Genomic DNA, 15,873 nt, shown 5'->3' with positions numbered 1-15,873 from the left:
AAACTTAGCTAGGTAAATACACATTCCTCTACCTATCTAACTTAGATAGGATCATACATGTGCACTGTACAATGTGCACAAAATTATTAAAGAAAAAAAAGTCCCTCAATTTAAGACTTCACATCATCGATCTTTTCTCATACGACAAAGCATCATGTAACAAACTTATTTTCTGCATGCGAATATGTATACTCGTACATCTCATCGTAACTTACCTAGATCTACATTTAATTCACATACCCATTACAACTGAAGCGTATCACCCTAACGTTGGCGAAAATTTAAATAATAAATTAGCTCGTATTCATTTTTCAATCCAAACTCAGTTTCGCCCCCTCTTCCCTTCCCGCCACCAAACACCATACGTAGAAAAATTGTACTCGTGGAAAAAAACAACGCACTTAGGAGGCTCGATTTAATGCGAATTTAATTAATTACTTAACATAACAGGCATCGCACATTACGACCAAGTTTCGCGTACACGAAAAAAAAAGTTTTCATTCAGTTTCTTTACTTGTTAATTTGAAATTTTTTCCTGCAAACGGCTAAAAGCGAGTTGGCTAATTTTTAAAGCAATTTTATGGACATTTATAATGGTAATTTTCGAAACGCCTAGATGCTATGGTACAAAAATATCAATTTTTTTCACCCATTAATATACCTAAACTCGCAAAGTATTCAGATAAATTCTCATGATGGAAAATTTTACTCGACGTAGGCCTAATTTTTTATGTTATTTTATTTTTTTTTGAAATCTCGTATTTCAATGAGAGCAGTTTTGAAAAAACAGAAAAAAATTCTCGAAAAAAGAGATTGGTAAATTTTTTATTCTATTTCGAAAGTACACATTAAAACGATGATAGGATACCTATAGACTACGTTTCAATTTATAAATTACGAGACATTTATGGTTGGTATTCTCTCTAATCCCATTGATAGGTACATTTCTCCGCAGACATCTTCAGTTTTTTTCTTCTTCTAAAATACGCATTAAAAACAGGATTTTCGTGCCTTGAAAAATGATTTTAAAAAAACAACACCGACGAAAAAAAATCACCAAATCCGTATAAATATCACGATTTGATCAAAAAACCATACCATCTACACTCGAGATTTGTTTTACGTTTTTTTTTGTTTTCGATGCTAAACCTGCCATGGTAAAAAATAACGTTAAGTAAATAGAAACACGTTGCGGGAATATTTTCTAAAATCAATAATATTTTCAAATATGAATTCTAAACCCTCTATTATTTTCTCCAGTCTAGCAACAACTGTTCCAATGCTGTGCTCCTTCATCATACGCATATGGTTTTATAGGAATAGAACTTTCTCACGATATCGGCATAGGCGCGTACTATTGCGTCACATTTTGAGTCGAAAATTGAATATCTGCTGCGTTTAATTTCCTATACTTACTCGAAGGCAGCAATGTAGAATTGTGAAAGGGGAATTGTACTGATTCGAGTGTTTTTTTTTTAGTGTATGTTGTGAGGGTGAAATTTGAGTCACCTACGTGAAATTATATACTACATTAGAATAATTGAAAAAATTTACAGTACTAGAATGTTGAAGTTGAGTTGATTTAGTTTACTTACTGAGATGCAGCTATTTTGTGGTGATTGAATGACGTAGATAGATACGAATGGCCCTTCAGAACTCCGGAGAATCAAATCTGAAAAATGAATAAAAATTAGTATCTATTAATTACTTACTGAAACATTCACTTTGTACTGTATTTTTTGATAGTAACATTATTCGTTGCTTTGAAGTACCTACCTACTTAGAAAATATGTACAAACCTAGGTACCCGCTTATAAACGAGTAGGATTTAAAAATTTTCAATTTTAGTCTTAAAATTTCTCTGAATGATCCCTTCTCTCACATCCCTCATATGTATTGGTTATTTTGGATCTTCTGCACAAGAACACCCAAAATTGTAAAACGAAAAAAAGTAAAACGAAAAGAATTTTCAATTCCTCTAAATAATGTCTTTTTAAAAAATAAAATATGTACTTGATAAACGGCTGAATCGATTTCGATGAAACTTGAAATCTTATAAAGCCTCCACCATTCCTAACGAATCGTTCATTAACAAGTTGATCCGTTTCCAAACGAATTGTTTTTGTATAAATTGATTCATTTCTCAGTGAATTGTTCGTGAGAGTATTAATTTATTTAAGAGAATTACAATCATTCATGAACGAATTGATCAATTTTTTGAAAAAACCATTCGAGAACGAATAGATTCATTTTTAGCAAATTATTCGCAAACAAATTGATCAATTCTCTACTTTATGAATCAATTCGTTCGCGAACGAGTCACTTATACGAATTAATTCGTTTGCGAATGATTCACTAAAAAATTATTCAATTTCGTTTGCGAATGATTTACCAAAAACTAAATAAATGAATCGTTCGTTCGCAAATGATTCACTAAAAATTATTCAATTCGTTCGCGAATGATTTACCAAAAATTATTCAATTCGTTCGCGAATGATTCACTAAAAAATTATTCAATTCGTTCGCGAATGATTCACCAACAATTAATCAATTCGCTCGTGAATAATTCACTAAAAATTGATAATTTCGTTCGCGAATGATTCACCTAGAAATCAACAAATTTGTTCAATCACCAATCGGTTGTGAATGATTCGATTCGATTCGATTCACTATTCACTTCGTTTGAAAACAGATCCAATCCTATAACACAATAGTTTCACAAAAACCGAATCAATCGTAAATTAATTGATCCGTTTGCGAATGATTATTGATTCACCAAGAAATCAATCAATTTATTTAGCCTCCCAAGATTACCTGTCCGCCGGTCTGAGCTCTCAAGGTCAAGCCTCTTATAATATAGCATTTTAAGATGCAGGATGCCGTGGATAAGTTTTTTAAAAATTTCGAATAGCCCCCCTGCTCAGAAAACATAATATCCATGTCAATAAGTGCCTGAAATTATAAAAAGGGTCAGAAAAATAATAATACGACTTACGAGTTTATAAGTGCTGCATTTAATTTTCACCCCATACTGTTACAGCAGTATTTTTTCGGAAACTGGAGAATCCGAAAGTCCGCTGGAGGCTCCAAAACAATTCAAACAATTACCAATCAACTCAGGAGGTCGAAAACAGAATACAAACTAAATTTCAGCTTTCTAAGCAAATTTTCTAAAATTTTGATTTTTTTTTCATTTTCAACTCAAATTTAAAAAAACATCTTGCGCAGTACGCAAGATCAACCGACTTTGCTCTGTTGAAAATAAAAATAAAAAAATTATCAAAAGTCACTGGCTATTTACCAAAAACTTTTACCATATCAAAAAATCCCCCAGCAATGTTTCAAAATTTTCGACCGATTTTATCGGAAAAGTAAAAATTACCCCACCAACTAACCAAAAGTTACCAATTTACCAAAATTTACCAATTTACCAAAATTTACCAATTTACCAAAATTTACCAATTTACCAAACTTTACCAATTTACCAAAAGTTACCAATTTACCAAAATTTACCAATTTACCAAATTTACCAATTTACCAAAAGTTACCAATTTACCAAAAATAACCCCAGCAATTTACCAACATTTACCTCAGTAATTTACCAGACATTTCCTCACTAATTTACCAATTTTTTACCGACTTTTATTATAATTACCCCAGTAATTTAATGCCAAAGGTTTTTACCAATTTACCAAAAATAACCCCAGCAATTTACCAACATTTACCTCAGTAATTTACCAGACATTACCCCACTAATTTGCCAATTTTTTATTACCTCAGTAATTTACTTCCAAAGGTTGACACAAATTCAACAAAATAAATTACCCCACTAATTTAACAATACCACAAAATTACCACAACAATTCACTAAAATTTACCAATTTACCAAAAATTACCCCAGTAATTTACCAAAATTTTCAACCAACTTTATTGGAAAACTAAAAATTAACTCAGCAATTTACGAAAATTTATCATTTGGAATACCAATTTTACAAAAAATACGCCATTAATTTACCAAAACAAAAATTACCCAAGCAATTTACCAAAATTTTCGACCAATTTTAATTACGAGTAATTTACCAAAAATAACCAATCATTTTATTTACTAAAAATTTATCTACTATTAATTCACCAAAAAAAAATAAAATTATCAAAATTTACTGGCTATTTACCAAAAATTTAATGTTTTTTGTTAAAACAAAAATTACACTAGAAATTTTTGAAAAATTTTGATTTTTTGGCAAAAAAATTTTGGACGGATAAAATTAACAAAAAAATTAACAAAAAAATCGACAAAAAATTTTCTCCTCTTGACTCGCGCGGGATTCGAACCCCCGACCTCCGGCGCACCAATCTGCAACCTACACACCCTAACCACCCCATCTGTTTGTTGGGGGTGAGCCGTTTGCGAGATATAAGGGTTTACACAAATTTCTGCTTATCCATAACGTTGAAACACACTTAAACGTTCATATCTCGTAAACGGCTGAATCGATTTCGACCAAATTAAAAATTTCTCTAGTTCAGTATCAAAGCAATATTTTGCCATCATCAGTTTCGACTTAAAGTTCGGAGCTTTTGAGTTCAGCGTGACACAAATTTATACATAAATTGATATACCTATATATCTATCTATATATAAATATTCTAGGGGGTAAACTCGTAACTTTTTTATAGATTAACCAGCAAACTCATAACGTTTTGACAAACTCGTAACCTTTTTAGGACGTGACTTTTCGATGAGGTGCCATATGAATCTACAAGGTGTGGGGAGTCTACTGGCAAAGTTTGAGCAGGGACGTGAGATTGCCGTTTATACACTTTCTCTTTTGACTCAATTTTCAAATGAGTGCATAGCCTAAGTATTATGTACAAGGACATGAGGAAAAGGTATTTATTGCCAAGAATCATTTTTTACGTTTTTTACGTTCTTTTTGGTGATTTTGGTGGTTGAAGATGTCCTCTTTCACATGGCGTGGTCAAAAATCGTCTAAAATAAATTTTTGACTGCTCAATTTTAATTTAGAGTTGATTATACAGGTCCGAATTTTCGTGTTTTTCAGTCTAAACAGTGATTTTATGAGAAAAGTATGCATCCTAGGTAAAAAATGCAATGAAGGAAATTGTAGAGAATAAAATTTTCTTTCTGCTCAGAGCTGGTTATTTTTCTGTGGGATGCTTTGTTAAAAAGCTATTTGCGAAAAACAGAGACGTAAGGGACTTTAAAAAAAAGCTTTTCTGAAAAATTGATGTTTCGGCAATGAGATACCTCTCCACAGGTCACCCAAAAATCAAGTTAACGAATATAACGCGGCCTAACATCGAGTACTATCAGGCCTATGGGGTGACGCGTCGAGCGCATGCACAGCAACAAAGTTATAGAGGGGTCTTGAGATTGCTGTTTATACAAAACGTTACGAGTTTGCCTGTATGCGGCTATATATAAATAAATATATATGTAAACTTATCTCGTTTTGCGCCATACGTCTTATCGTGATCAGCACACTCCAAAACGTCAAGAAAACCCACCCCCACCCAAATCCTCAACCATCATGACAAATACAATACCTTACTTTTCCGTTTCACGGCAAAGTCGGTAAAACTCTTCAAAAATCTAAAAATGAATTTCAACCTATGAAATTCTAACTGGTGGTGTATTTTGGAGTCCTCTTTTGATTTCTCTTTGTCCGGTACAAAAATGCTCGTAGTAGTTGATATACTTCTGTTGCGAGTGTTCTCAAAAAAGTGGCCCTTTTTGCATTTCAATTTTCACCATACTTCGCAAAATCAATCCATCGGTTTAATTACCATCTTTCAAAATTATTTTAAAACTAAGAATTTCGCTTCAATTTGCACTTTTAAGACTGCAAAGAAGCAGAACCGGATCGTTTCCGGTTTCACATGAGCCACGTACATCTACTTCCTGTATTTTCGAATTTTTTACAAGTGCACCGGCGGCGGCGGCATTCGATCAAAAAACACAGCAGCCATTAAATTTCACGAAGTATAATTTTTCCCGGCGTCATGAACATTCAAAGCGAACATGCTTACCTAAGCTATTGTGTAGTCGCATGACGGTTAATTTTTTAAGAGCAACTTTTTTAATGCCATTTAAAGAGAAAGTTATATTTGACGGTGACTACAAACGCTTACTTAACTTTCTTGGCTGACATAAATTCAAAAATGCAATTTATCATGTTGTAAAGTTGTGCAAAAACTGCAAAATTTATTTCTCTCATTATTATGTCATTGTAAAAATATTACACTTACTGTGTTCAACATTAATTTCAGTTTTTTCTTTTTGCAACAGCAGCCCTTTTTTTTACTACGAAAAATAAAAAAAAACTTCTTAGAATACGATACAAGTGTGTCTTGGGTAAAGGATAAGTGGTTGAGAATAAAAGAGAAAAAAAAACACGAGGAAAAGAAACATTTTGAAAATATCATAAAAATGTGAAATCTCGGTAATTGGATGATAATTCTATCAGTTTAAAGCTTTGTTATTTAAAGCTGCTTAAAAGTTTTTAACTTTCGATATAAAAAGCTATAATTCCGATCACGAGATAACTTTATAAAAGCTGTAATTCAGATCTCGGATAACGAAGCTTAATGAAAAGTTTACCCGTTGGGAGTTGTCGGAGGGGTAAAGACTTCTTGTAGTTAAAGGACGAAAATTCCGCGGAAAATACATAGAAGTTTTACTGTTAACATTTCCTAAAACTTTAATGGTTTGTTGGTTTTAATCAATACAAAACGGTTCTTTCTTTTTTTTCTCCTTTTTTTTTGTTTTGTTATACATTCAAGTACCCACTTTGATATACACTGACCCTTCACTATGTTTCAGCGAATTCCATAGCATCTCATTGTAAAAGCAAAAAGGAAAGAAAAAACTTTCTGATTTTTGGTCGACTTTTAAACCCTTTTTTGGCGGGTTTTCTTTATACGTGCGTTCGCTTGGTTAAAGGAATGTTATAATTAAGGCTATGAAAATTCGATTTTGTGGCTTACCGCCTTTTAATTTAATTTAATCGCGAGATATGCAAATGCACAAACTGGAATCGATGATCTGACAGAACGAGCGGCAACGTCTTAATTCAATTATTGAGTTTCAATTATTTTTTTTACCCGCAAGGGTGTACGAGTAGATAAATGAGTAGGTAAAATATGACGGATTCTACAAATTACAATATTACACAAAAACGGGCGAATGGATCTGCCTGATTTTTGGATATGTTGTTTAGAAAGGGCCTATGTTGTAGATATCTCGTTGAGTATGATGCTGTTTTTATATAATTTTGCTTAAGAACTAAAATTACAAATATTTGAGAGGAAGAGATCATTCAGAGAAATTCTGAAACTGAATTGAAAATTAAAAGATAAATCATTCTTTCCGTTTTTAAAAGTGATTTAGAAAAATTTTGGCACAAACATTTATAATTCTTGAAAAATTTTCTTTAAATTTTTAAAAAATTATTATCATTATTTTTTCAATTATTTTGGGTGCTCTTGTGCAATAGAGCCAAAATTACGCAAGTATATTGGGGAAGAGGTCATTCCCCGAGAAATGCTGAGCCTAAAATTGAAACTTGAAAAAAAAAATTAAATCATTTACCTACTTTTTATAAAAGTTACGTACTTATTTAGAGGAATTTAGACACAAAAATTTGTAATTCCTTCATTTCATGCTGTACTATTCTGGATACTCTCGTGCCCAAAATTACAAATATTTGGTGGGAAGGGGTCATTCAGAGAAATCCTGAAACTAAAGAATCATTTACGAACGATTGGTGACCAAACAGGTAGGTCAGTGACCTCACGAATTCAGAAACACGACCTCAAGAGGTCAAACGGACAGACCAATAAACGAGCTTGAAATGGCCGACAGACAGGTCAATGACCTTAAGATGCGAGACAGGTAGACAGACAATCATGAGAGGATAGACAGAAAGGTCAGTGACCTCATAAGGGCAAGACAGAAGGTCAATGACTTTAAGAGAGGCCAGTCGGGTGCCATTGATCAAGCAGATTGCGAGGTCATTGACCTTCAGCTGACAGACCAGAGGAGGGACGACCATGAGAGACTAAATAGATAGGTCAATGACCTTGAAAATCGACTATGAGATGCTAGATAGATAGGTCAATGACCTTAAAAAGGTCATAAGGACAGATAGAAGACCTCAGAACGCCATACTAACGGGTCACTGACCTCAAGAGGGCAGTCAGGCTTGAATGGCTAGAGAGGTGGGTCATTCAGTGACCTTAAGAGGCCAGACAGTTAGGCCAGTGACCTTGAAAGTACAGACACACCGGTCAATGACTTTGAGTGGTCAGACTGAAAGACAGACTACACTGAGAGGCTAGATAGGTGGGTCAGTGACCCCAAGAAGTCAGACAGTCGGGTCAATGACCTTAAGAGACGAGATATAGGCAAATATACTACCTCGGGAAACCATATTGGCGAATCAATGTCTTCAAAGGGCAACAATGGAAAACAGACAATTTTGAGAAGGCAGATTAGACGGGTCAATGACCTTAAGAGACGAGATATAGGCAAATATACTACCTCGGGAAACCATATTGGCGAATCAATGTCTTCAAAGGGCAACAATGGAAAACAGACAATTTTGAGAAGGCAGATTAGACGGGTCAATGACCTTTAAGAGACCAGAGCCAAATCCAACATTTTTTCCTGTGATGGCTGTGATTATTCTTAAGAAAAACGAAAAAATCAAAATCCACCGGAGGCTCCAAGAACGACTCGAAATTACCACCAATTAATTTGGGAGGTTAAAAATTGAGTGGAAACCAAATTTCAATTTTTTTCGTTGACGCGTTTGCGAACAACGATTTTTTCATTTACTTCTTTTCAAAAAAGCACTGGAGAAAATGTTGGATTTGAACCGACACAAAAAGATTTTGAAAATATAGGCTTTTAAATTGATCGAAAGGGTCGGAAAGGTGGTTAATTTCATTTTCACCCTACTTACAGTATTTTTCTCAAAAACTGGAGAATCCAGAATTCCGCTGGAGGCTCCAAAACGATTCGAAACCATCATCAATCAACTCAGGAGGTCAAAGTCAAGATGAAACCCAAATATTAACCGTTTAGGTCAATTAGCAGAAAATTTAAATTTTTTCTCACGAATTTCAGCACCTGAAATTTTGGTTCGTGGTGTATATTGAGGTCCTCTATCGAGTCTGTGTTTCCCAGTTCAAAAATTGAGGGGTGAAATTTCGACCCGATCGTTCAAAGTTCAAAGGTTCACTACGCGCGGCGATTGCGACCCATCTCGTTTGTCAACTCCTTAATCTTTCAAAGTATTAAATTGAAGTCTAACATGTCAATAAAATTGCATAACCAGTTTGCCTTAAATAGACCAACTCAAAAATCGAAACAAAATTAAGATCGCTCTTCTGAAAAATTTTTATAAGCAGGCAAATAACCATAAAATTTTGATGACACCTCTTCAAGTTGGAGGGAGGGGGAGGGGAGGGGAGGGAATGCGTTCGTAATTCTCTTATGTATTAATTGCGATTTCTTTAGAAAATGACAATTTTAAGACTACCTACCTAGGTAGTTGAACTTGGAGAAAATATTTTTGCAGCACTAAACTTTCAAGTTGAAAGTTAAACATTTCATAGTATGTAGCTGTTGTAAAAATGGGAAAGTTATCATTTAAAAATTTGAAAAAATGAGCAACCATCTATGTGATCAATTTCTCGTGGTCTTTTACAATTTCTTATCGCAATTTGAGCACTTTCATCCAATTTAATCTCATTAGTCATTACATATAGGTACCTACTCTGATCCAATCGAACAAACGCTTATATTAAAAAAAACTGTAGGAATCTGATTTGATGAAAAAAAAAATTGTAGATAGAAAGATCACAAGGATGAAAAAAAAATGGACAGAGAGACCTAAATTACACAGAAATATAAAAAGGAAAATGCAAATAATAAAGAACCAATTAAGCTGAAAAAAGTGAATAATGAGCAAATTCTGGAAAACAATAAAAGGTACGTCGTAATGAGACGAAAAACAAACATTACATTAAATGAAGTCGAAAAAAATCAACCACTGTAGTGAAATGTACGAAAATTCAAGGCCATATTTTCGTTTTCGCTAATCTTTTCCACTCGAGTTTAACGTCTTTGAATTTATTTTCGCGTAGGATACCTCAATCACTCGAAGCTTCATTGAAATTTGAAAAAAACCACTTTTTTGGTTCTTCTTATACTTATTACGAAGATATTAATTTTCATGCAAAAAAAAAGATGGAAGTGGGTTTATTTTTACACGCACATAAACCCCTATAAAGGAAGACTTTTCAAAAAAAAAAGGTCATCTCAGGTAGCTACTTTTTCCTGACACTTTTTCGTTTACTTCACACCGGCACACACTTTTACTTTACAATAGGTAGGTGAGGTACTGACGAGGATGAAAACTTTGACCGATTTTATCTGCTAAGCTACGTATCACAATGCTCGTTCAGAAGTTTCCTTTTGTATTTAAAAAAAGTGTATTTTTATTCTCGCAACTCGCCAGTTGTCTCGGGATTAATAATGTTCGATGTAGCTAACACGTAAAAACGCTCGACAACGGTAAATCTGCAAGGTTAGCGCCAGGCCAACGGAGAGAAAAAAAACGCAGATTAGAAAATAGTGTTGAAAGTTTGTAAAATTTAAGCGCTGCGTAGAGGTTCGGTACCTTGTTATCAAAAGCCGCTAAAACTTTTGCAATAGATTTACGAGTTTGTACAATTTTAACTGAAAGAAATGACTCAGTCGCTTAGTTGTTAAAGTTTTTATCTATGCTCTTGCATCTCTATACAGAAAGCACCGAAACTTCCCACGTGACCGCAAAGTTTCGCCATAGGCGTCTGCAAGGTGTGCTGAAGTAGCTCTTAGCCAACTAGTAACAAGGCGCTTATCTCTCAAATTATCTGCTTTAAAGTCCCTTCGGTGTTTTGGACGAGCTATACTAGGTTACCTTAATAAACAAATGATAAATGAAAACCGACGAGGATTAGACGAGATTTTTCCACATCCTGGGTCATTGCTGTGGTTAATTGCGTGAAATTTGAAGATGCGAGTGAAAAATTGAAAAATGAGTCGATTGTTTTGGCAATATTTTGAATTGGTGATCTTCGATTTGAACGAAACTAAAAAGAGTGAAAGAACTTGAATTAAAAGCCCAGCAATTGAAATATCAGTTGATAAAGTTCATTTTTGAATTTTTAAAAATTAAAAAAAATTAAAAAACTGTTTCAAGAACCATTTTTTAACTTTTTCACAAAGTAAGCATAATTTTCTGAGGAAAGTGAACCAATGTGAATGCTTTCATCGATTAAATATTATCTGCACTTCAAAAACTATCAGTTTTGAACCATTCTAACATTTCAGGTGCTGAAATGCATTTTTTGATTTTTGATGATTTTTTAAAAATCGAATAAAAATCGTACTATAGATAGGTACATTACTCGTATTAACACGATACTCCCAAAAAAGACTATCGAACCGATTTTCAACTCCACACGAGCAAAACACCACGTTACCTTATAGCCATTTAAAAGAAACATTAAACTGCAACCTAGTCAACATTTAAACATTTTCCACGTAATATTTCAACGTCTCAGATCCCAACATCGTAAGATTGATATGCTTTTTATCAACTCGAGGAAAAAAATAATCGCCAAGTACTTTCGACGTTGTTGGTGGTTCTGAAGCAGGGAGCTTGACAATGTGGGAAGGAGAGGAGATGCCTGAGCAACGTGGAATGGAAACAGCTACAAGATGGAGTGAGAAAGGGAGGAACGAAAATACGCATGAAAATTTCGTGTTACGTTGTAAATAAGGGTAATGTCTGAAGAGGTGATCCTATTAACGTGGAAATATTTTTCAGCTTTAAACTCGCGCGAATAAACGAGCTTGGCGCTAAAATGAAAGTTATGCTGCGGTTAAATTATTTTCTACGCGTTTTCACTTATCACGGTGTAAATATTTTCATAATAAACTCGCGAAAAGATTTAGCTAAGTGTGAAGTTCAACGGATTGTAATTTAGCTCAGATTTTCGACTTTTGGTATGGGCAACGTAATGTAGATGTTTTGTTTTTTAATGGTTCAAAGTTTACCCGAGTACCATAAGGTGTGGTGAAGTGAAGTGTTTTTGGAAGAAGATACCTCCATACTGTGAGACTCATCGAGGAAAAAAAAGTGAAAGAATTTTTCGAGAGATTCTCGGCTCGAGACGCAGGTACCTATACGAATAAGTTTATATACAAAAGAGGGTGACTCAATGGATAGCATTTGGTATACCTTGCTACTGCTACCTTGTAAGGTCGATAACTCTTTGGAATGTGCGAGTACTTGGAAACAATTTCGCAGAGAAACATGTGTTCAGTTCTCTTTTAAAAGGCCTCTATTCAAAAAGCACAACGAGAAAGACTATTTTCATACATTTGTAAATAGGCGCGTTAATTCATGACTAAAACATAAGTCGGCAAATCGTATAGGTTCGGTGTACCTAGTCAGAGTGGAAAATCGAAAAACAACGCTATTATACTCTCCCCCATAACACCGCGAGTAGGATATAAGAAATATTTACTTACTCGAGTTTGAAAGTTGCTCTTATACTATAAGGGGAGAGGATGGTGTTAGTGTTATCATTGAAAAGTGAGAGCGTCGTCACCAGACGTGTGAATATTTCCAGCCTTTCGAGTGATTAAAATTTAAAACCTGTTAAAACAAGATACCTTGTACTACGCTCGCTTGTTGCCTTCTTCTCGTTTATAACGCCGCAGTGAAGAAAGAAAAGAAAGACAGAGAGGGTTGATTTCATCGCTATGCTTTAAAGATGATCGCATATAACTGGAAAACGCATTCCGCTGTTTCATTAATAATTGAACAGTCGCGTGACGATGTTTCGCCATTTCTAAGGCGAAGAAAATTTTCAATTTTGCGAAAATACAATAATAAAAAAAAAAGATGTCGATACGAAACGTTTTCCAAGTGAGAGTAATTATTACGTACATACATTTTATCAGCCCAAAACCAGACTGGATTATTTCAAAAATGTGAACTGGCCTGATTCGATGACCTCTATTTTACCAAAGAGGTGAAGGTTGGGGGTTTTTGCATGGGCTGACAAAATACATACACATAGATAACTTAGGGAACTTATTTCAAAAGTGGATAGTAAGCGAAGTGTTCCTGATCTTCAAATGAGTCACTTGTGATTTTGCTGTTCCCTTAGAGGTCTTATGAGTATCGATATTTATCGATAATATCGATACTTCGCAGTATCGAATGGTATCGATACCAATTTGTAGTATCGAATGAGTATCGATATTTACGTTTTTACGTTCTTATCTCTATTTTCCGCCTTTTTTTTTGGTTCGTAATTCGTATTTGTGCATTAATTTTTGATGTTGACGATGTAATTTCTATCAAGAAAATAATTGTATTTACATATTCGAGTTCCGTCCTGCTTGGCGGCTATTCATTTCAATAATATTCGTAATTAATTATAAATTATGAGCAAAACAACTGGTCATTGAAGTCAATTGAAAAGTATCGATATTTATCGATATTATCGATACTTGGGGGAAAAATATCGATATATATCGATACTGAAAATCGCTTGAAAATAAGACCTCTATGTTCCCTTGAGAAGTTGTTTTGGAATTGTGTTTATTTTTTGTTCATCACAGACATCAATTTACTACTCGCAGATAAAGTATGCAGCAAAACGTATAAGTGGTGTTACAAAAAATTTTGATGTTGGAGGAAAGAAGTGGTATAACATTTGGCTTAATTTCTAAGGGGTCATCTCGACCCAATCTTTGAGTCATGGGAGAATCGAGGAGGAGTTGAGGTGCAGGGATTATCCCAACGAATCATTTTAAATATCAATTTACATAATTAATTGCAATAAATATGAACAGTGATTTTCTGAAAATTTAAGGTCATTTTTCATAAGCTCAACACAACAGTGATAAAAAAAAAAGAGTCGATACATAGAAAGTACTCAAAATCATGGACACAGATATCAAGTTGATTTTGCATCAAATCACAAAAAGTGTTGAAAAATTAACCGATAAACTAGGTAGGTACCAGAGTCCTGCACGGTGCAGTTAAAAGTTATGTGTTAGTTTTTGAATGAGTGCGGTAAGCTACCAAATATAATTCATCCAAAAGGAGTTATAAGTTATATCCGTGTTAGCCGTTGCAATTATACCGCCAAATGATTATTCTAACCTAACTTGTAGTTAAAATAACTACACTAACTGCGATTATACCGCGTTCTTATTGGAAAAATAATGTTTGATTTGTTGTTATCTGTTTGATGCGTCACCAAAATATGTTGATGAGACACCAGAGAACCAAATGCGGTTAACATATGGTTATTAACCTAACTTACCGCTGCATCAACGGGTAGTTGTAGTTAGTTATTTGTCAGTTGCATGCACCGACAAAACTAACTACAGTTAGTAATGTGTAGTTAGATTAGCTGATAGCTCCAGTCGTTATCCGGCTATTTTAACAACACCATGCAGGACTCTGGTAGATACCAGAGCTGAAAATGGTTACGCTACCTGCTTATTGGTATCTGGTTAAAATACTGGTCTAACCCACTAGTGGCTGGCGTCAAGTTGATTTGGGTACAGATAGTAGCATATAGTGAGCACAACCCGATTGTTTTTGCACTTAGTCTGTGCATGCACCCCTAAACTTGATAATGAGTAAGTGGGAGGAGTTACACTTTGATACCTGTCATTTGTATGTCATTACCTTAATGCCAAATCCGAGTATGTCCATACAAAAAAATTACAATTTTACACATCACTGATAAGGTATGTGTGATTGACAGGTGACAGTGATTGATGACAATGATGACATCATGTCGATACACCCACTACGCATACAACATGCTATGTACCAACTGCAATGTAAACTGGTGTACCAGAGCTCAAAATGGTACTCTCTAACAGCAGGTAACAACTGTATACCCATACCATAAATGCCTGCTGCTAGTGCTGCTCACTAGTAGCTAGTAGTGAGTTGAAAAAAATTCACATCGGTTCACATTATAGCTGGTAGCATGTTGCATGTGTAGGGGGTGTACTGGAATTACATCATGATTGCCAACAATCACTGTCAAACAGCAATCACACGCACTTATGGCAGGTGCCAAAATGTAACTCCTCTCACTTACACATTATCAAGTTTTGGGGTGTGTGCGCAGACTAAGTGTGCAAAAACAATTGGGTTGTGCTCGCTATACGCTACTATCTAGTACCCAAATCAACTCAATACCAGTTACTAGCGGTTTAACCAGTATTTTAACCAGATATCAGTTAGCGGGTAGCATAACCATTTCCAGCTCTGGTAGGTGCAGATACTCTTCAAATTATTGGCAGAAAATATGTGACAATGTCTCGGCAAGAGATATGTTTGATGGTAAACTTTGCTTGATTTTTTACCAATGTTTGAGAATAGGTACAACTTACACAAAAAAAATGATGAAAAGGAAATTTATTGGCTTAAACTTAACTTGAAATTTGAGCCAACTCGTCTCTATTTTTTTTTCAAGATTGTGTTGGGGTGATTTGTTGGGAACGGTGATACATAGCACATTATTTTGAAGAATCTGCAGTTTTGAGATATTTGTTGAGAAAGCTCCAACCCAAATAAATGAAGAATAGGTTAGTGATGAATGAAGTATGGTGGAGTAGTTGAGATTTTTGATTTAATAGAGGATAAAGCAAAGCATATACTTAATTTTGCCCAGGTTGTTCTCAATTTGTCTGGATGTGTTTTTGATAGGTCAGGCAAATAGGAAGTGGGACACTGAGGTATTTCACTGGTTCTT

General features: G+C 34.5%; 2 protein-coding genes across 3 annotated transcripts in view; one reads left to right on the top strand and one right to left on the bottom strand.

Moving 5' to 3' along the window:
• The window catches only part of LOC135844420 (tetratricopeptide repeat protein 21B-like), a 217,528-nt gene that overhangs the window by 61,206 nt on the left and 140,449 nt on the right, over positions 1–15,873 (bottom strand). The window contains exon 6 of the mRNA XM_065362622.1: positions 1,596–1,672. The gene's annotated coding sequence lies outside the window, so the exon portion shown is untranslated. The remainder of the gene's footprint in view (positions 1–1,595; positions 1,673–15,873) is intronic.
• LOC135844423 (cell adhesion molecule 2-like) overlaps positions 1–15,873 on the top strand; it is a 60,453-nt gene that overhangs the window by 15,914 nt on the left and 28,666 nt on the right. The window lies entirely within an intron of this gene.

This window comes from Planococcus citri, chromosome 4 (assembly GCF_950023065.1).
Source record: "Planococcus citri chromosome 4, ihPlaCitr1.1, whole genome shotgun sequence".
NCBI classification, from domain to species: domain Eukaryota; kingdom Metazoa; phylum Arthropoda; class Insecta; order Hemiptera; family Pseudococcidae; genus Planococcus; species Planococcus citri.
The sequence above is the reverse complement of the archived record's forward strand: the minus strand, read 5'-3'. Positions and strand labels throughout refer to the sequence as shown.